The sequence below is a fragment of the Myotis davidii genome, unplaced genomic scaffold (assembly GCF_000327345.1).
Source record: "Myotis davidii unplaced genomic scaffold, ASM32734v1 scaffold323, whole genome shotgun sequence".
Taxonomy (NCBI): domain Eukaryota; kingdom Metazoa; phylum Chordata; class Mammalia; order Chiroptera; family Vespertilionidae; genus Myotis; species Myotis davidii.
Window position 1 is genome coordinate 4203486 of NW_006295491.1, and position 21058 is coordinate 4224543.

Below are 21058 nucleotides of genomic sequence, written 5' to 3' on the forward strand. Positions count from 1 at the left end.
GATGGTTACTGAAAATTCTTTGCTCCCTCACGTCACGGTCCAACCCAGTGCTCACACCTATTGCCAGCGCCAGAGCTGCTGTTCACACCCACTGCCAATGCTGGCCCCGCTCGTACCCGCTGCCGGCACTGTCGGGGGGGGGGGGGGAGCAGGGCTGCCAGCAGACGGGACCTGGGGCCGTGGTGGGCGGGGCTAGGCAGGGGCACAAAGGATGGGCCAAGACCCGCCCTGTGCCCACCACAGCCTCGTGGCCCACAGTTCCTTTCACGGTGCACAAATTCGTGCACTGGGCCCCTAGTTATATTAATAGTGGAATATACTAAATCTCATTATAGCATTTAATAAAAACAGAGGGGAAAAGAAAAGAGTGAGGATTCTTCTGTCCCCAGAACTAGTTGGAAGTAAACAAAGAGAAAGCAGGCAAAGTTCCTTGAATTATGGGCTGCTCTGGTGGGATTTCTTTTGAAGGCCTTTGTACCCACAGGTGTACTTTCTTGAATATTAAAAAGGAATCTGTTTCCCATGGCTGAGTTGAAATGATCTCTGGTACCCTCTATTTCACAGTATCGAAGGGAGTCAAATGAGATTTTTCCTCTCTAATAGTTTAAAAGGTGAACCAATGCACTGCCCCAGATGCACATGGAAAAAACCCAGTCCAGTTATGTCTACCACTGAAATCACTGAATATGGAAACCACATCAGAGTCCCTACACAAACACTAAACTTTGAGAAACATAACATGAGAATAGACTTAAGTTTCATTATAAACTTATTCCATGCTCACCAATTTATTTTCATTAAGCTTCCTCTCAATTTCATTTAGAGGGGGAAAATTAACTCCACTAGGTCAAATGTGGTGCCAATATAGAATCCAACTTTTGGACAAATAAAAATGTCTGTAAGAAGACAGGTTTTTAACCTTGTGGAAATATTCCTCACACCTGCCTTTCTGAACAGCACCACTATTATACATTTTTTTGGATGGATAAATAAATCTTCCAAATGGCAAGCCTTAGAGAAAGTTAAATAACAAGATAGCTGCTCCAATAAAAAAGGACCTTGAAACATGGTTTAATGCAGGATACAGCACATCTGAGCCAGCAGCACCAGGATTCTTCTGTTCTGTGAAATCATGCAGTAGGAAGGCACTAGAAAGGGAGAGTCCCACAAAGATAACAGAAATACAACACTACGAAGAAAAGGAGACACCTACAGAAAATAATAGAAGCTGATCAAACAGGGAAGAAGGATGAGAACTAATCTTTATTGATTTCCTGTTATGAAGCTGACACTGCACCAGTCATTTTTCATATGCTATCCCATGATGTAATAATCACACAAATCACCATTCGTGGAGTTTACTATGTTCCAGGAACTAAATTAATAGCTTCATATACCTTCACTCACTGAATCCCCCAACAGCTCTCATGTATGAGGAAATAATTTAGAGAGTAAAAGTACCTTGTCCAAGGCCATGCAAGAAGTAAATGATGCAGGCAGGATTTGCTCTCAGGTCTCTGAAGCCAAAGTAGATGGTATTTCTGCAAAATGTCTTCCTATGTGGCCCCGAAGGTAGAGTCTCATGTAAGAGATGAACCTTAAAAATAGTGGAAGCCAGCAAAAACTCATTACCTGTTATTGAAAACAATGTACTAGTTAGTATACGTCATCATAGATAACATTATCCTATAAGCAATTTTCTATGGCAAGTGGCAGCGACATGCATCTATATGTGAACTCCAACCCTCCTAATCAGTCCTGGTTTGCTTCCTGGAGGACCTCAGCTTGGAGTCAACTCTAGATACTCAGTTTGGACTTATTCTGAGTTAGCACACGCTCTCTCACCCCACTTGTTACCCACAGCATGCATTTGCGAGATGTCTAGCCAGGTTTAGGGGTACAACTTGTGAATGTAGAGTAGGTTTGTTTTTCTCTCTGAGTCAATTTTTCTGGTTTCTATGGGGAAAGAGCCCATGCTTTTGGCCTTATTAGCTCTACACCAACTGAGCTCACTGATCCAGATAAATATTGTCTGTCTGACATGTGCTTTAGAATAATAAATATACAAAGCCATAGACTCTGTCTCAATTATTGGCATTCATTGAGAGAATCAGAGATGAGAATCACCCCCAAAACCATACAAAGTAGCCCCATAGTTCCTCAAAAATATCAGTTATTTGTCTTACTTTCTGTATCCTTTCTTTTCTGTGGTTTTAAGATTCCCATAATGCTTTGGTTAAGCTAAGGTTAAAATTAGTTTGAATTTTCTGCCCACACAGCAACTGATGGCAGGGAATTTATCCTGGGAGCGTGCTGAGCAGTGGGAAAAGCTGGCTCAGAAAGTGCCAGAGGTAACCTGGGAAGTGGAAAATGTCCAGGCTGATCATTGAAAGGCAAGCGTAGATCACTGTGATCACAAAATAATCCTCTTCCTACCCAACACAGGTCAAGAAGTACTAGAAGGTAGGAGTTTACACTATAGGGAAAAAAAGAAGCAAGAAGAGAACATTCCATTAAAATGCTGATTATGTGGTAGCAGTAGGGAGTGGATTCTCAGTGAGAATGACATGGGGCCAATCTTCTTCAAAAAAAATTCCAGTACTATTACAATGTACCAGAAGCTATAATTTTTTCTTAGTCTAGCTTATTCATCTGGGAGTATAAAAACAATGTCATTTTTCTTCTTGCATTATGAGACTTACACTCATGGAATTCATAGTTAGAATGCTTCTAACTAAACTGCTTTATTCATTATTCAAGACTCTTTGCTTCCAAGGCCTTAATTTTGACTTACAATGAAACCATTGAAGTTACAGGAATAATGTAAAGAATTAAAAAAGTAACACACAATACAATATACAGATGATATAGAATTGTATACCTGAAACCTATATTATATTATTATTCAATGTCACCCCAATAGATTTAATAAAAATTTTAAAAACTTAAAAATGTAAAGAATAGCCGAAACCGGTTTGGCTCGGTGGATAGAGCGTCGGCCTGCAGACTGAAGGGTCCCGGGTTCGATTCCGGTCAAGGGCATGTACCTGGGTTGCGGGCACTTCCCCAGTGGGGGATGTGCAGGAGGCAGCTGATCGGTGTTTCTCTCTCATCGATGTTTCTAACTCTCTATCTCTCTCCCTTCCTCTCTGTAAAAAATCAATAAAATATATATAAAAAAATGTGAAGAATGCCACCAAAAGTGATTTGGTTCCATTGGAATGTTTTTGAATATGGCCTGGATAACCATTGGAAATATGTTTGTATCTAGGTAATTTCATAATCCTTATTCTTTATAGAAGAAATGTATGTGTTTTTATTAAGAAACTAGAGGTCTGGTGCACAAAATTTGTGCATGGGTACGGTCCCTAGGCCTGGCCTGTGGTCAAGACCATCTTCCCAGGTGCCCGCAGCCAGCCCTGCCCCCGACCCCCACACAGCCCCGGTTCCCATTTCGCCATCAGGTAATCAGTGCCTGATGGCTGAGGGAAGGGACTGAGAGGCAGGCTGTTCTCACTGGCTCTCCAGCCCCGCACCTGCCGCAGGTGGCCATCAGGCGATGGGAGCCTGCTGGCTGAGAAAAGGGACCAAGAGGTGGTCAGTGTGCCTCATAGTGACTGGTCCAGCAGTTATTCTGGTCATTCTGCCCTTAGAGTCAATTTGCATGTTACCCTTTTATTATATAGGATGAGTGATATGAAAGCTAAAATTAATTTGTGTTTTTTAAGCTCAGAATGTAGTAACAAAATTATGAAAAGAGTACTAAGTCATTAGAAATTTCGGAACTGCTGAGTGTGTGAGACTACAAGAGGTCCAATCACCATAAACTAAAATGCATTTTAATAGTCAGTTTTCATTGAATGTAAATTCGGGTGTAGTAGCAGGTAGGCGACCACAAGATGCGGTTCTCTGACTGTTGTATTGCTAATCATAAAGCAGCTAGGAAGTGAGTAGGTATGGAAAAACGTTCTTTATCTTGGCAAGTTTACGTGAAACTAATCTCAAGCTAAAGCACTATAGCCTTCTACTATGGAGACATTATAGGTTTTAAATGTTAAGCATAGCACTTTTCCCCCTTTAGTGCACTAAGTCCTTCTTGGTTTATAAACACTTCACTAGCATGTGCGTGTGCCTTCATGCTTGTCTTTTGTTAGGCTGATAGTATTACAAAGATGTAGCCTCTGAATATTTAGTGGCCAAAAGCAATTATTTGTCCCTTTGTGACTCAAGGAAGTCTTTAGGAAGGATAACCAGAAAATGGCTTGCAAGAAACTATAGGACAAGAGGTGGTGTTATCGTCTTTTCATTCCAGTGACCTCTCCCAAATGACTGTCACCTTTGCCCAGAGAGCTCTGGAAGGACTGGAGTGGGGTATCAGGCAAACCACATGCTCAAAACTCTAATAAACCACGTTAGTTTCTGAACTAAGGCTGCAGTTTGAAGTATATTTTTTTCACTATAGAAGTCAAGGAACATCAATGTGCACAGGTGACTAGACGAGACACCTCTATCTGCTGGAAATGCAGCAGACCCTGGCTCCCATATAAAAGATGGGGACAGCATATAGGTGAGGAGAGAGAAGGTTAAATTGACTAAAAGAAGGAATTCTATTGTGAGCAGGCAAAATAGAGGCTCCTGGCATTCATGAGCTTCCAAGGCCACTTCATGTTGGTTTGTCTTTCTTATGATAATGTAACCTCCATAGGAATGGGAGCTCTTTGTGACACTGTCCCTAGGACTAAGTGCATTATAAGACACACAGTCAACAAAGAACAAATACTATTTGTAGTAAACAGATGGCTATTTCAATTCCTGAGATTAACAATGAGTGTTAAATGTGTTCCCAACCTTCCTTTATCACAGAGATAGACTGGAGAACGCTGAGTTAAGGTTCATAAAGCCTGGTGTCCGTGCTTCTTAAAACTCCTTGCCCTAGCCAGTTTTGCTCAGTGGATAGAGTGTTGGCCTCCTGACTGAAGGGTCCTGGTTTGATTCAGGTCAAGGCCACATGCTCAGGTTGCAGGCTCAATTCCCTGTAGGGGACATTCAGGAGGCAGCCAATCAATGGTTCTCTCTCATCATTGATGTTTCTATATCTCTCTCCCTCTCCCTTTCTCTCTGAAATCAATAAAAATATATTTTTTTTAAAAAAAACTTAAAACTTTTTGTCTAGAACTGCGCTGACAATGCAGAGTGTCTAGCTTCATGTAGCTATTGAGTACTTGAAATGTGGCTAGTCCAAAATGAAATGTGCTGGAAGTCTAAAATACACAAAAGATTTGGGAAGCTTAGTATGAAAATAGAATGTAAAATATCTGATTGCTAATTTTAAAATGGATTATATCTTACATGATAATATTTTGGACATTGGATTAAATAACCCACAGTATTAAAATTAATTTCTCCTTTTTTTCTTTTTAAAAAGTGTACTAGAAAGTACTTTTAATTATATATACGGTGTGCGCTTTTGGCTTGTGTTGTATTTCTAATGGACACCATTGGCCTAGAAGGGACAGAACTGTAAGTTTTCTGTTTCATTTGATGATTGTGTCACAGGGAGCAATCATTAAGGAGGCAACAAAATCAGTAAGCCCTGATATTTTGAGTTAGACTGGCCTAGATTTAACCATAAGCCAATTAGAAAGAAAGTACAGGCAAAGGTGCAAAGACACAAGCTAAAGAGGTGGGTTTAATGAAGTCAGTCATCTAATCTTAGCATACTCCTTACTTTGAAAATAGCTTTCATCTACCCTATGTATGTACTATCTGTTCCAGCCTTTGGTTAGGAATTGCTGACTGCGTATTCTTTTTCCAAAACATCTACATCAACACTGTTACTTTAACAGCTGTGCTTCTTCATCAGTTTATAACCATGGTAATATTCTTCATGGAATTTGCTTTTCACTAAAGATTTTTGCTAAATGAAATTTTGCCAATATATAAGATGTATTGATATGTTATCAACAAAAACTCCCCCTTTTGTCTAAGGCATAAAGTGCCAGGAACTTTCTAAATTGGATCACTGATACAGGTGTGTGTGTGTATGTGTGTGTGTGTGTGTGTGCGCGCGTCTTCTTGAACTTGTATTTATTGTTAAAGATTGTATGTTTTTAAATTAGCATTAAATTAATTGATCAGAAAAACTGATCGTATGCTTCTAAAATCACAGTGTGTTAGACACTGATAAAAAAATTAGCTTTAAAAATTCATTATGGAAAGGAGAACCTACTTCTCTCCCTATTATTACTTTGTAGGTAATAGAACATGAAACAAAGTGTTAATAGCAATCTAATGCTCAGTAATGTCAAAGAGAGGCAATATATTATTATCCATCTGCAATAGAATTATCATTCAGGAAGGCTTCCATATGAGGCATGTATCCATCTCTCTGTTTATTCTATTCATGGACAAGAAGGCTTATGCATTCATAAGTACTTGAAACTTGCTGTCAAAGATCTTTTTTGATTAAGCCAATAACTTCATGTGCTTTGAAATACAAGTGATAAACTTGGGAAATTTGTGTTGTTTTTTCATAAATTCAAAATAGAAATCTAAGTTAAACTAAAAAGTAAAATGATTTAACTTCTTGGCCTTGTATCTTGTACTATATATTGATTGATCCATTCTTTAATAGGCTTTTCTTGCTTATAGCACTGTATTCAGTTTTATCCATATATTATTGACCATCCCTTCTCTGTTTCCTCCAAGATATTTGGATTTTATGCCGAAATTAAAGATAACTTCATAATAATTTGACATAACCACAAGGTGAAGAAGAGTGAAATCAGAATACAGGTGAGAAATAATGAGGGACTAAGCTTAGGAGGCTGTTGGTGAGGCAGAGGAAAGGGACGGATTTTATAATTAGTAAGAAAATAAGAATGTTTTTCAGTTCCTAATAGTATGGCAGACTGGATACTCTTTTTTAAAAAGCCCATTGAAGAAGATGATTAATAATCTGGGAAAATTAAAAAAAAAATTAAGATCAAATTTTGGTAAAAAATGAGGTGGCCAAAATAATAAAAAAAAATTTTGAAGGTGGGAATCAAGAGGGATGAGAATATGAAGTGAAAGCAGGAACTCTGGGAGGTGAGCCAGTTCCTAAACCACTCTGATGATATCTTCCAAATCCTAGGGACTTTGCGTGTTTGTTTTAATGGCTACAGCATGTATGAGAGACAAAACATATCGTCTAGAGCCAGACTAAAGTATGGAGTCTAATAGAACTCCCCTACAAAATGCTGTGGCCCAAAAGATCTGTATGCTCAGTGTCCAGGTGCCCAGCAGAAAACATAGACAATTATAGGAAATAATTAACTCCATACTTAAAAATACAAAAATAACCTTACAGGATTATTTGTAAAATGAGTCAATAAATATGAATAGTTAGGTAAAATTAATACATTCCTGGAGAAAGACAATTTACCAATCTTACACCGAAAGAAAAATTTTCACATAACAATTACAAAATAGAATCGGGAGTTCAAAATATTGCCAAAATAAAATAATAGTATCACAATTTTTACCAAATATTTAAAGCTTAAATTTTATGAAATTTACTAGAGAATATAAAAGTTAATATATGCTGGTGCTTATTTATTAAGTCAGCAAAACTCAAAAAGGTGAATACAAGGAAAATTATAGAGCAATTTTTTTCATGTATGCAAATGTAAAAATACTAAATAAATAATTTTATTTATATATTAGATATCAAGCATGATTATAAGTATGTTACATAAATACACTCATTCAGTCATCAAAACAATGCTACGGATCAGGTACTAATATTATTCTCAATTTACAAATAAGACTGAGGCATAGAGAATAACTTGCTCAAGGTTATACACTAACTATCAATGCCAGGATTCAAATTCTGGCAGCCTTACTGCAGAGTCTATTAAAAAGCCTGGCAATAATAAATGCTGGCAAGTTGTGGAAGAAAAGGAATGATTGTGGATTGCTGGTGGGAGTGATAAATGGTGCAATACTTTGGAAAACAATTTATCAAAATCTTATACCTATGACTCAACAATTTTACTTCAGATACTTATTTTAAAGAAATGAAACATATGTCTACAAATATCTGTGGATAAGAATGTTCATAATAGCAGATTTATTTGTAATATTCCCAATCTGAGAACAATCCAAATGTCCAAAACCAGGTGAATAAATAATCAAATTGCAATATACTCATAAAATACTTAAGCAATAATAAGAATAACTGGTTCACACAAAAATATGAATAAAAGATGTCAGACAAAATATTTTATTTATACATGTAATAATTTTTATCAAATTCTAGGAAGGGCAAAACTAAGATATACTGATTGAAATCAGAACAGCCTCTAGAATGAGGGAATTCACTGGGAAAAAGCATGGTGGAATGTAGTAGTTTTTTCTCTTGCTGCGTCACAAGTGACCATAAACGTAGTGGTTTAAAAAACATCCATTTAGTATTATCTCACAGTCTTTGTAGGTCAGAGGTGTGGGTATGGTGCAACTGAATCCTTTTCTCTGGGCCATGCAAGGCTGAAGTGAAGGTGTCAGCTGGGACTGAACTCTCATCTGAAGTCCAGAGTCCTCTTCCAAGTTCCTCTGATTGTTGGAAGAATTCAGTTCCTTGCACCTTTAGAACGAAGGTCCCTGTGCCTTTCTGACTTTGAGCCAGGTGTCATTCAGATGCCTAAAGGTCAACCTCAGGTCCTAGCCATGTGACTCTTCCATAGGCAGCTCACATCATGCTCGACTCTCTTACAGACCAAAGAAGACAGTCTGCTGCTTGTCTATTTTATGGCTACCTGATTAGGTAGGCCCACTCAGGATACTCTCCCTTTTCATAGAATTCCACTGATCAGGGACATTAATTATATCTGTAAAATCCATTTTACTATGTAACATAACATAAATCAAGGGAGTGATATTCAATCATAGTTACAGATCTTGCCTACACTGAAGGGGGTCAGTTTTATACAGGGTGTGTCCTAGAGACTAGGAAACTTGGCAGCTTAGAATTGTGTCTAACACAAGGACTTAGTGGGGTCTGTATACATTTATCAAAAATCATGAATCTCCTCACTTAAAGTCTATGTGCTATATTGTTTAAAATATACTTCAATAACAATAATAAAAATAATAATGACATAGCGTCAACATTATATTTAATGATAAAATTTTTTTAAATCTATTTTATTGATGTTTTTACAAGAGAGGAAGGGAGAGGGATAGAGAGTTAGAAACATCCATGAGAGAGAAACATCGATCAGCTGCCTCCTGCACACCTCCTCCTGGGGATGTGCCCGCAACCAAGGTACATGCCCTTGACCGGAATTGAACCTGGGACCTTTCAGTCTGCAGGCCGATGCTTTATCCACTGAGCCAAACCAGTTAGGGCTAATGATGAAATTTTGAAAGCTCGTTATCTGATCTAAAAAAGAAAAAGATGCTTTCTCTTACCAGTTCTATTCAACACTGTGCTCATATGTGCAGGCACCCATCTTAGTTGTCTGCTTTACCACTATGATACTTGGTGGGGTGGCAGGCAGGGAATCTGACACACACATGTTGATATTCATGCTACGTGTTAGGTCATGAGAAGTTAATTTATTTGTCTCTGACTCAGGAGCCTCATGTCATCTGCCAGCATCCATGAAAGAGTCAGAAACTAACTTCCTAGTTTTAAAGAAGGTAAAATAAAATTCTAGATATAATAGGTACCAGTAGAAATCAAGTGCACCAACATGTTTACAAAAATATTCATAGCCATACTATTGCTAATAGCCTCAAACTCAAAACTATGTATCAATATTAGAAAAGTAAATTGTGGAATACTACTACAATATAATATCATAAGGCAATGAAAATGAACGCGCTAACTTTGCATTGATGGACTTCACACATACAATGTTGAGCTAAAAAATCTAAATCATATACCATATGATTCTATTTAAAGAACGTTTTACAAAAGTAAAGTAATTTATGAATTAGACAGCATAGGTATTTCTGGAGAAGGGAGGTGTTGAGAGCAGAAGCATCCTTCAGGAGTCTTCTGTTCCATGTTTATCAGTTTGTTATTTAAATGGATGTGTTTCCAATGTCATAATTCACTGAGTTTTACACTTTGGTTATGAACTTTTATGTATTTGTGTCATTTTTCAGTTGGAATTTTATTGTAAAAAAGTAACATTTACATTATTAATAAATACATAAAATACTTTAATACTAATATATAAAACATGGGCAAACTGTTTGTGGATAATATTATAAAACATGATTAAAAGGCAGTACAGAATACTTAACTAAATAAAAAGTTGTGTTATTTATATAGATAGGAGTACATAAAGTCTACCAAAATATTCTATATATTGAATAAAATTTTAATTACATTTTTACTAAAATTATTTTACATATCTGAAAGAAATTTTCCAAAATGTATATAGAATTATAATGGGTCAATAATAATCAAGACACTTCTGAGGGGAATAAGATGGAGATGGGACTAGGCTTCCTCTATGAAATGTCAAGATATAATATTAATATTCTATATTAGTTAAGACAGTTTGATATTAGTGCACTGTTAGTCAACTGAACAATCAAGCAAAATAGAGAATCCAGGAACTTATTCATGTGTCAGTGGAAATTTAATTTGCAATGAAGTTGATATAAATATTTCTGTATAAGGATAGATTGAGCATCCATATGGGAAGCTGGGAGTACTAAATAAATGATGACAGATCTTGATTATTCCTATTGGAAAAAATGAATTTTGATTTCTACATCATACCATATAAAAATGGATTCCAGATGAATTAAGGCCATAATATAAAAAGCTATTCTATAAATGTTTTAAAGGAAGATTGAGAGGGATTTCTTTATATTTTTAGTGCTGTGCCAGATTTCTTAAACAAGACACAAAAGGCACTAAAAAGTAAAGGAAAAGGACAGCATATTCCATGTATTAATATAAATACTTTAGATTATTATAAGATGCCATAATGTGAATATAATAGAAGACAAAATCTAAGTGCCTCTGGCAATTACCAATTTGATCTATTGGGTGCCTAAATCAGGAACAAATATTAACAAAGTATTAAAAATCATATTATAAATTGTAATACAAATAAAATACAGCTGCACAGAGCAACATCGAAAGATCTTAAATTATTTGAAGAAAATAGGTTACAGAGAATGCATAATATATTACTACACTTACAGAAAGTGTAAAATAAAAAAGTAAATATAGGTAGCCCTGGCCGGTTTTGCTCAGTGGATAGAGCATCAGCCTATGGACTGAAGGGTCCAGGGTTCGATCCTGGTCAAGGGCATGTACCTTGGTTGCGGGCACATCCCCCGCAGTAGGGGGTGTGCAGGAGGCAGCTGATCGATGTTTCTCTCTCTCATCGATGTTTCTAACTCTCTATCCCTCTCCCTTCCCCTCTGTAAAAAATCAATAAAATATATTTTTTTAAAAAGTAAATATATGTAATTGAAGCATACACACATAAATGTTAAAACTTCAATGAAAAGCAGGTAATTTTTAAACACAGACTTCAGGATATTAGTAATCTTTGGAATGAAAGAACAGAATGTGTATTGTGGGGAGCAAATAGGGCCTTCTGTACTTCTGATGTTCTATTTCTTGAGCTAATGTGTCAGTGCATGGTTACTATACGTGTACATTATATACATTTTTGCATATGTGTGTGATAAAATTGAAAGTAACTTTTATGATAGTATATTAAGACTCCTTAGGTGAATTGCATGTGGTAAGGGAGAGAGAAAAGATGTATGTTGAGCTTTTATAGGCCTGGGACTTCAGATCTTTTTTTAACTCCTAAGTTTCTCCACGTGCTGCTTGAGTTTCTTCACAATATGATGAAGGACTCCAAGGGGGAGCATTCCAAGATATAGGAAATGAAGCTGCCAGTTTATTAAAGTCTGAGCCACAGTCCACACATGACCACAAATTAATTTTTATTTTTCCACATGCAAAATACATTCACGCCCTCCCACTACCCCTCCATTTCCAAAGTCCCATTCCAGGATAGGATCAGGATCAGGTCTAAGCTGCAGGTTCATGTCATGGATACCAGGTCTAGGGGTGAAATAAGGTTCCGTGGGCATAGCTCCTCACAAAATGAAGACCTCTGAACTAAAGAGACAGGCTGTTTTCTCCACCACCCTTACAGCCAATAAACAGCGGAGGAGCACAGAGAGGATAGCCACAGTAGACATTCACATTCAAAAGTGGTAAAAATGGATGCAGCTTTGGCTGGTCGGTCACACTTCTGTAAGCCGCCCTGACACCAGTTTTCAGTTCCTTGAGTAGAGCCCAGCTCTGCTCCCTGTGAATGTTTCTCTGTGGCACCTTCCAGGCTCTTGGCCCTGTCCTTTGAATCGCTCTTCCTTTTCCATAATACAACTGAGTTTGCAACTCAACTGTATTGCCTTCTCAGCTATTTCTTGACATAAGAAGGCATAGGTTGGGGGGACTGAAAGCATCTTATAATATTGTACTGTCTCTATTTAAGTTGGTAGTACTTCTTTCAGAACAATTAATTTTAAACCTGTATACATTTAGTTTAAAAATTATTGGGTTTTACTATTCTAGGCAAAGGTTACAACCAAAAATCTATTTGAGATAGAGCTTGCTCTACTGTGGATTACTGGCTCATGTCCTTAATTTTCTTGGAAGCCCTATTGTTTAGTAGGGTCCATGCGGCATGCCTTTAACATCTTTAGAAAGTCTTTTGTCTGTTTGAGAGGCTCTATAAGGCATTGCCTTAAATCTTCATAACGTCTTAACAAGCTCTCCCAGCCCACCATAGATTTGACTATTTTGGGGGGAAGCCATCTTTTAATTTGAGAATATTTTGTCATCTAGAGAGACTTGGAATAAGGAACTTTATTTTTTGCCTAACAGATCCTGAATCATTCATATTTCCTCTAAATTTTGCTCAAAAAACCCAATAGTTTCCTTTTCAGCTAATCTTTCTCCTCTTTAATCTTATAATAAATAGCTAGAGGGAGCCAGGCAGGACCTTCAACATTTTGCTTGGAAAATCCCCTTAGCTAGATAATTGAATTCAGTAGGTATGTTCCTATTTCCACATCTCTGTCGATGAGAGTTTTACCATATTTCTGCCACTATAGGAATCCCTTTCCTACCAGCTTTCTTTTATTTTTTTTAATTCTTTATTGTTTAAAGTATTACATGTAGTATTACATATGTTTTCTTTTCCCCCATTGAGCTTTCCCTGGCCGCCCCCACCCCCCAGCACATGCCCTCACCCCCGTAGTGTCTGTGTTCATTGGTTAAGCTTATATGCATGCATACAAGCCCTTTGGATGATCTCTTAACCCCCAACCCCCCACCCCTGCCTTTCCTCTGAAGTTTGACGGTCTGTTCAATGCTTCTCTGTCTCTGGATCTATTTTTGTTCATCGTTTATGTTGTTCATTATATTCTACAACTGAGTGAGATCATGTGATATTAATCTACCAGCTTTCAATGATATTTATTTTAAACCCTCACCAAGAGCACTATGAAACACTTTAGACTTTCATTAATGTTCGCCTAAAACCCTTGAGGCCTTGAATAACACTCTCCTTGAGTTTTCTAGGCTTCCCCAAACAGGGCCCTTCCAGCTCTGATAATCATCCAATTCTTAAGTCAATGCACTTGATAGGTTTTGTTACAGTGGCATGTCACTTCCAGCACCACCATCTGTATCAGTTGTCCATTGCTTCAAAGCAATCACAAAATGTGTTGGGTTAAAGGATAACAATCATTTATTTTGGTCACGGGTCTAAAATTAGGGCAGTGCTCAGTGAGGACAGCTTACCTCTCACCCACACCATATATGCTGGGGCAGTTCAACTGGAGCTGGTGGCTTCACTTCCAAGATTGTTCTCTGCATGGCTGGAAAAGCAGTGTTGTCTGTTCTTTTCCATATTGGCTTCTCCACAGGAGGGTGCCTATATTCTAAGAAATAGGAAGTATAAGCTGCCATTGTCTTAAGGCTCAGTTCTGGAAATGAGCACAGCATATTTTTGTGATCAAGCACTCAGAGAATGAAAAAAGATTCTAGGGAGGAAACACATCCCAGCTCTCAATGGAGAAGAGTCAAAGGAATTTGGGGACATCATTACATTCCTACCAGTTTCCTACTTTTCATTATCAAAAATTCACAAATCATTTTTAATTATCGCTTTTTCTAATTCCTCATCTCTCTTTGATTCAGTAATCTGGCTCGCATTAATCCTGAGACTCCACTGAAAACTACTCTTTACCTTGGTTATCAATAATCAACATGTCACTAAATCAAAAGGGCATTTTACTGTTAAATTCACTTTTTCTGAAAAAATCTCTCTTTACTGATTTCAGTGACTCCCAGCCTCTCTTGGCTTTCATTTCTGAATAATGGGTCATTTTCTTCTCAATTTGGGTCTGGTTTATGAGTTACACTATTATAGATACTGCAAGACATGTGAAGACATTTATGGCCAATTTAAGTAGAAAAGCTTAATTTTATTTCATCTAACTCTAAAACTTGACAGAACATTATTTTCAACCCATCTTTCAAAGACCAGCTGATATTTAATAATCCCATTGTCTATTTCTGTCTGTCAAATTATTTTTGTTTGTGCGCTAGTTAGGTGGAAAAATTCAATGACAGTTTTTAAAATTGTCATGAATGTGACTGCAATTTAAAGTATTTTGATTTAATTATTTTTTTAACAGTAGGGATGGACAGAATATAAAAAATCTTCTGAAACAGATTCTTTGCCAGAAGGGCAGAGGATCACACAAGCCTCAGGAGCTAGTCACTAAACCATTAAGCAAGAACTTGGAAAGGAATTGGTATTAATAATGAGTCTTAGTGAATTTGTCCTTCTATTTCACACTTATTGAATGTTTGTTTGCTTGTGTATTAAACTGTTTTCCCTATAATAATTAAGACTGCATATGTTCATAACACATATTTATATGTTTAATAATATGTAAATGTCACAGATGGGAAAAGAGCACATATTATCCAAAGAGTTAATAAGCTACGATCTTTAGTAAGATAAATTCTGAGTTTTAAAAAGAAGTATTATGCAAAGTAAAAGTGGGCATAATTATCATTGGCAGGAAGGCTAACATATGCTAATTTACTACCTTTAACAAGAAACATCATTTTGATCTTGAAGTGATATGTCTTCATTAATACTGCAACCCATTAACCATATTTATACCGTACAACTCATTCAACACATTTTTATTGAAGATCCCAGCCATGCAGAAATTCACGGGACAGTTATTAGACATTCTTTAGTTGAATAAAAGAATTAGCTCTCTGTGTTTTTAGCTTTGACATAGACTCTCTCAAATTTTTATTTTATTTTTGTGGTGGATAATTATTTCTGAAATATTCCAATTAATTAATTATACATTTTGAGGTAACTCTCACATGTCACCTTTTTAAAAAGTGTTCTTTCTTTTTTATAATTGCTTTTGACAGTTTTATTTTGTAGTAGAAAATAGAATATAAAATAAAAAAACATATACTACATTAATAATGTTACTGCTATGTCATAAGACTTTGCAAACATGCTTAGAGACAAAAAAATGTGCTTACCTGGAATGTTCTCCAACTCAAATAAATTTATATTAAAATAGCTTCCATGAATTATTAGCATTATTTCACCTACTTTTTGAGCCAATGATGAGATCATTCTGTAGAGGGAAAAGGCCAAAATATTATCTGAGATTCTTCAAAGAAGCTAAAATAAAAATTTCAGTATTAGTTAGCTCTCATACTGACTTGGGGAGCCATAGTTCAAAGCAGATGCATTTTCTTTATTTTATTACTTATGGCCTAAGTAAAGAAAATCCTGCTTTTCCTTTTAATGTTTATCTAAAATTAGTCCAGAAACATTCTATATTAAACAAAGCATTCTATTTCAAACACTAGAGGTCCTGTGCATGAAATTCTGCACTTGGGGGCTTGGGGGGAGGGACCCTCAGCCTGGCCTGCGCCCGCTTGCAGGCAGTCTGGGAGACCTTGGGGGAATGTCGGATATCCTTAGCACTACTGTGGAGGCTCCTGCCACCACTGCTGCATTCACCAGCCGCTCAGCTTCTGGCTGAGCAGTGTCTCTCTGTGGGAGCATACTGACCACCAGGGGGCAGCTCCTGCATTGAGCATCTGCCCCTAGTGGTCAGTGCGATTCATAGCAACCGGTTGTTCTATTGTTTGGTCAATTTGCATATTAGCCTTTTATGCCTGCGGGATCTGGCTGAAACCAGCTCTCTGACATACCCCCGGGGGGGTCCCAGATTTCGAGAGAGCACAGGCCAGGCCAAGGGACTCCACTGGTGCACAATCGAGGCTGGGGAGGGACATGGAAGGGCTCCAGGGTATGTCTGGCTGGTCTCGCTCAGTCCTGATCGGCGACCCCAGCAGCAAGCTCACCTACCAGTCAGAGTGACTGCCCCTTGGTGCATGTCATGGCAAGTGGTTAAGTAGCCTTAGCATATCATTAGCATATTATGCTTTGATTGGTTGAATGGATGACTGGACAACTGAATACTTAGCATATTAGGCTTTTATTATCTATATATCTCTATATAGAGACATAAAAAGAGGAAATATGCAAATTAGGCCAGGCCACCATAACGGGTCACAACCAGACAGGAGGAAGTTGTGCGCACAGATGAGGCCCAAAGTGGAGACAGAGACAGAGGGCCAGCGAGCCGCTGTGTCCCAGCTCTGGCCAGCCCCATGGAGCTGGACTGGGCACAGGCAGGGACAGGGGGCCAGCTCACAGCCTCCACAGCCGAGTGCAGGCCCGGAGAGGAGAAGGTGGACCCCCCTCCCACAGAAGCAGCACGACTCCCCCCTGGCTCCTGTGGGCACTGGCAGCTTGTTTCTGCCTCCTGCGGAAGCCGCATGGCTCCCTTGGAAGCAGTCTGGCCCCCAGCGGCACAGTGCAGTTCCCGCCAACTCTCACGGAAGCAGTGGGCAGTCTACTGCACGCGATATTGTGCAACGGGCTAGTAAAAAGCCAACTTTACACTAGTAAAAAGCCAACGACTGTAACGGCGTCACAACCATAACAAATGTTAGACCAGAACCACCACCGCCGCTCGCTGGGCTGGCCCCAGCCCCCATGGAGAGGTTAGGGTCACCCATAGGCAACATGATAGGGTTCAAGTTTGATGGGGAAAAGTAAAAGAAATAGGGGGGAAGGTCTTAAGGGTCTGTGGCGTTGGGGTCCAAAGTAGGTTTGGAGTCTGCTGGGGAAGGAAGAAGAAAATCTGATTAGAAAACAGCATCACCACCGGCCTCGACCCTGAAATGGTGCTGCTGGCCAAGCCCCTGCTGAAGCTGCTGCCTGATGACAAGCAGATCAAGAACAGGTCCTTCCTGGAGGCAGTGTCCCACCTGCCACCCTTCTTCCATTGCCTTGGGTCCCCAATGTTTACACTCATCAAGGCAGACATAAGTGGTAACATCACGAAAATCAAAGCTGTGTACAACACCCACCCGGCCAAGTTCTGGACCCTGCAGAACATCCTGGAGGCGGAGAAGGAAATGTATGGAGCAGAGTGGCCCAAAATGGGGGCCACGCTGGCACTGATGTGGCTGAAAAGGGGCCTCCACTTTATCTAAGTCTTCCTGCAGAGCATCTGCGACAGGGAGCGGGATGAGAGCCACCCAACCTCATCTACATAAATGCCACCAAGGCCTACGAGATGGCGCTCAAGAAGTACCATGGCTGGATCCTACAGAAGACCTTCCAGGCAGTGCTGTATGCCAAGCCGTACAAGTCCGACTTCCTGAAAGCGCTCTCCAAGGGCCAGAACATGATGGAGGAAGAGTGCCTGGAGAAGGTCCGCCTGTTCCTGATCAACTACATGGCCACCATTGGCGTCATCTACGAGATGTACACCAAGGTGAATGCTGAGCTCAACTATAACATGTAGCGTGCCCAGTGGCTGGCACTCCCAGAAACAGACAAGCCAGAATCACTGTGAAGCTAGCTGGCAGGCTGCCTTGGCCTGCATCCTCCAGAGTGGCCCAGAGTCTGCCTGGGGTTGTAGGGGACAGCCCTGGTTTCTGAAAAGTAATTTTTGGGGTCTATCCTAACAGAGTAATAAATAACCACCCTACTTCTGAATCACCTTTAATTTCACGGCAGCACAGACTGACTGCCTTCATTTCAGTGTAATAAAAATCAGTTAATGTTGCTAATAAGTCAAGTCCTAGGGTTTTCTGTCCCCATCCTCCCATGTGGTGCATGACCCTGGGGGAGCCCTGTCATACACCTCATTTTAAAAATGAGGATCTGGTGCAGTGATCTTTCAGGCCATCCTGGAGGTGGAGAAGGAAATGAGGAGTCTGATTTGAAATTATACGGGATTTTTTTTTTAAAGCAGACTGCTGTGTGCTCTCTGGTTGCACAGCCCAGCGTCACAGCGCTGTCAGTGTAGACCCCGCTCTTTCCTACTGTCTTTTCCCAGACAGTTTTTTATAGTTGAAAACAACCAGCAAGCCTTTGATGACCTTGACCAAGGGGACTTTATTTTAAAGCTATCAGGTATGAGTAACTGACTACAGATGACTGAATTTGCATTCTTCTGCATAAGTATTTTCTTCAGGGACAGCCTACCTCACCTAAGAAATTACCTGTCATGTGTTCTCTCAGAGAGGAGACCACAAGCCCTCCTGACGCCGAGACCCAAGGAAACACCTCGCTGCCGTCACTGTCCCTCCTGGCAACAATAAGAGCTGTATTTTGAAAGTATTGGGATGAATAGAGGGACCCCCAAAGAATTCATGTATGTTAAAAACCCAATGAGGAACACTTGGTGATTTTTACGCAAACACTAAAGAATTCTTAATAAATAAATCTCTATTTTGGAATCAAAGACCAAAACAACAACAACACACACACACAAAGTGAAGGCCAGTTTTTCCAGACTGTTGAGAGCTCAGAATTAGAGTTTAATTGGGATAGAAATTTAATTGGGATAGAAATCCTGCTAATAGCACCTGATGCCTGAAATCTGAACACTCTACTTATAGGTTTTCTAGTTCAAGTTTTTGGAGACTGCCTAGTAAAACATTCCTGGTTGGAAAGTGTTTGTATAGAAGCCCATAAGTATTAAATATTTGCTATGTTCACCGTGCTTAGCTCTTTGTAAGGAATATGGAATAATGTTAAATGCTTCATGTTCTCAAAAAGCTTGAATTTTAAAATAAAAAATAAGGAAGAAATGTAAATAGTAAAAATGAAGAAAGAAGAAGCTAGAGTTTTAGGGGCAAAATCAGGCAGGCAGGCGAGGGGTTAGGAGCCAGCAGACCCAGATTGCAAGAGGGATGTCTGTGGGATAGGGCCTAAACCGGCAGTTGGACATCCCCCAAAAGGTCCAGGATGGCAAGAAGGTGCAGGCTGGGCTGAGGGACCCAACCCCTCCCATGCACAAATTTCATGCACCAGGCCTCTAGGTATAGGATAAGGGGCATATATAACTATAATTAGGTTATAATGCCAAAAGTACCCTTGCAGAAATTATATTGACTTTACTTAATTCACAACTTAGAAGAATCATGCTCCATTTTGGTATTAAAGGCAGAATTATTAATAATATATTCACACCTGTGTTTCCTTCTGAGCGTTTTATAGTTTTAGCTTTTACATTTAGGTTCATTTTGATCTATTTGGGGTTACTAATTCCTTTTTATATAAAGTTAGTTATTTTTGCTGCTAATATTTTGTTTTCTATTCTTTTTCTCTCCATTAGTGCAAATAATTGAAAATTAATTCTGTTCTGAAATTCTGCTGATTAAGGAAGCTTTCAAGAATGCAGGCATAAACACCAAAAAGGAAATTTAAGCATAATGACTTTAGAAAGATACATTTCTAACCCAATTAAGAAACACATTATAAATATTTTAATATATATCTACTTTCTACTGCTTGTGTCCTCTACTTTAAGTTTCTCCCTTTTCCCCCTCACCAAGATATTTTGTTGGAATGCTTTTGTTGAAATTGCTTGAAAAATGAACTCAATCAAGGTCACATTAGAGCAGTTTAAAAACATAAAATCTTTACTTACAATAATCGTGTAGTCAATATTAAAATGTGCTCTGCACTGTGGGCACAGCTCACAGATATGAAAACATAAGTTTAGACACAGTGGCAGAGCCTCCTGAGGAATGACATCATGTGAACTTCATGAATGTCCAAGGCTACAGGGATTATAACAGATTAGAGGCCCAGTGCACGAAATTCGTGCACTGGGCGGGGGTGGGAGTGGGGGGCCCCTCAGCCCAGCCTGAACCCTCTCCAATCTGGGAACCCTCAGGAGATGTTCAACTGCCAGTTTAAACCAGCAGTCAGATATCCCTCTCACAATCCAGACTGCTGGCTCCCAACCACCTGCCTGCCTGATTGCCCCTAACTGCTTCTGCCTGCCAGCCTGATCACCCCCTAATCACTCACCTGCCAGCTGATCGACACCTAACTGCTCCCCTGCTGGCCCACTTGCTCCCAACTGCCCTCCCCTGCAGGCCTGATCTCCCACAACTGCCCTCCTTGTGACCACATGGGGGCGGCCATCTTGTGTGAGGGTGAGATGGTCAATTTGCATATTGCCTCTTTATTATATAGGATTCTTGAGTTCCATGTACAGTGTGGTTGAAACTTTCTTTGGCTAATTTAGTCTCTGGCAGGCACTGGAGAACATGTAAATGGCTCTCTACATGGGGAATTTATTTTAACAAATGATATTATAGAAATTAGTTTAATATGAGACTGAGTTCTAATTTCAGATTCCAATTATGATTAATTCTGTTTTTCTATAGGAATAAAAGCACTTCTGTCTTGATTTTTGAATGTATAGTCTTGTGTCAATTTTTTTTCAAAAATTCTGTTTAACAATTGGTTTAACAATGAAGTTTATTTTTATTTTTATTTTTTTTTATTAGTTAAGGTATTACAAATGTGTCCTCATCCCTCCCATTAACCCTCAACCTCCCCCCACACACAAACACTCATGCTCCCATCCC

At 39.0% G+C, this 21058-nt stretch overlaps 1 pseudogene; it reads left to right on the forward strand.

Annotated features, from left to right (window-relative positions):
- The first annotated feature begins 17341 nt into the window (after positions 1-17341).
- On the forward strand, positions 17342-17970 carry LOC102774793 (annotated as a pseudogene).
- The last annotated feature ends 3088 nt before the right edge of the window (positions 17971-21058 follow it).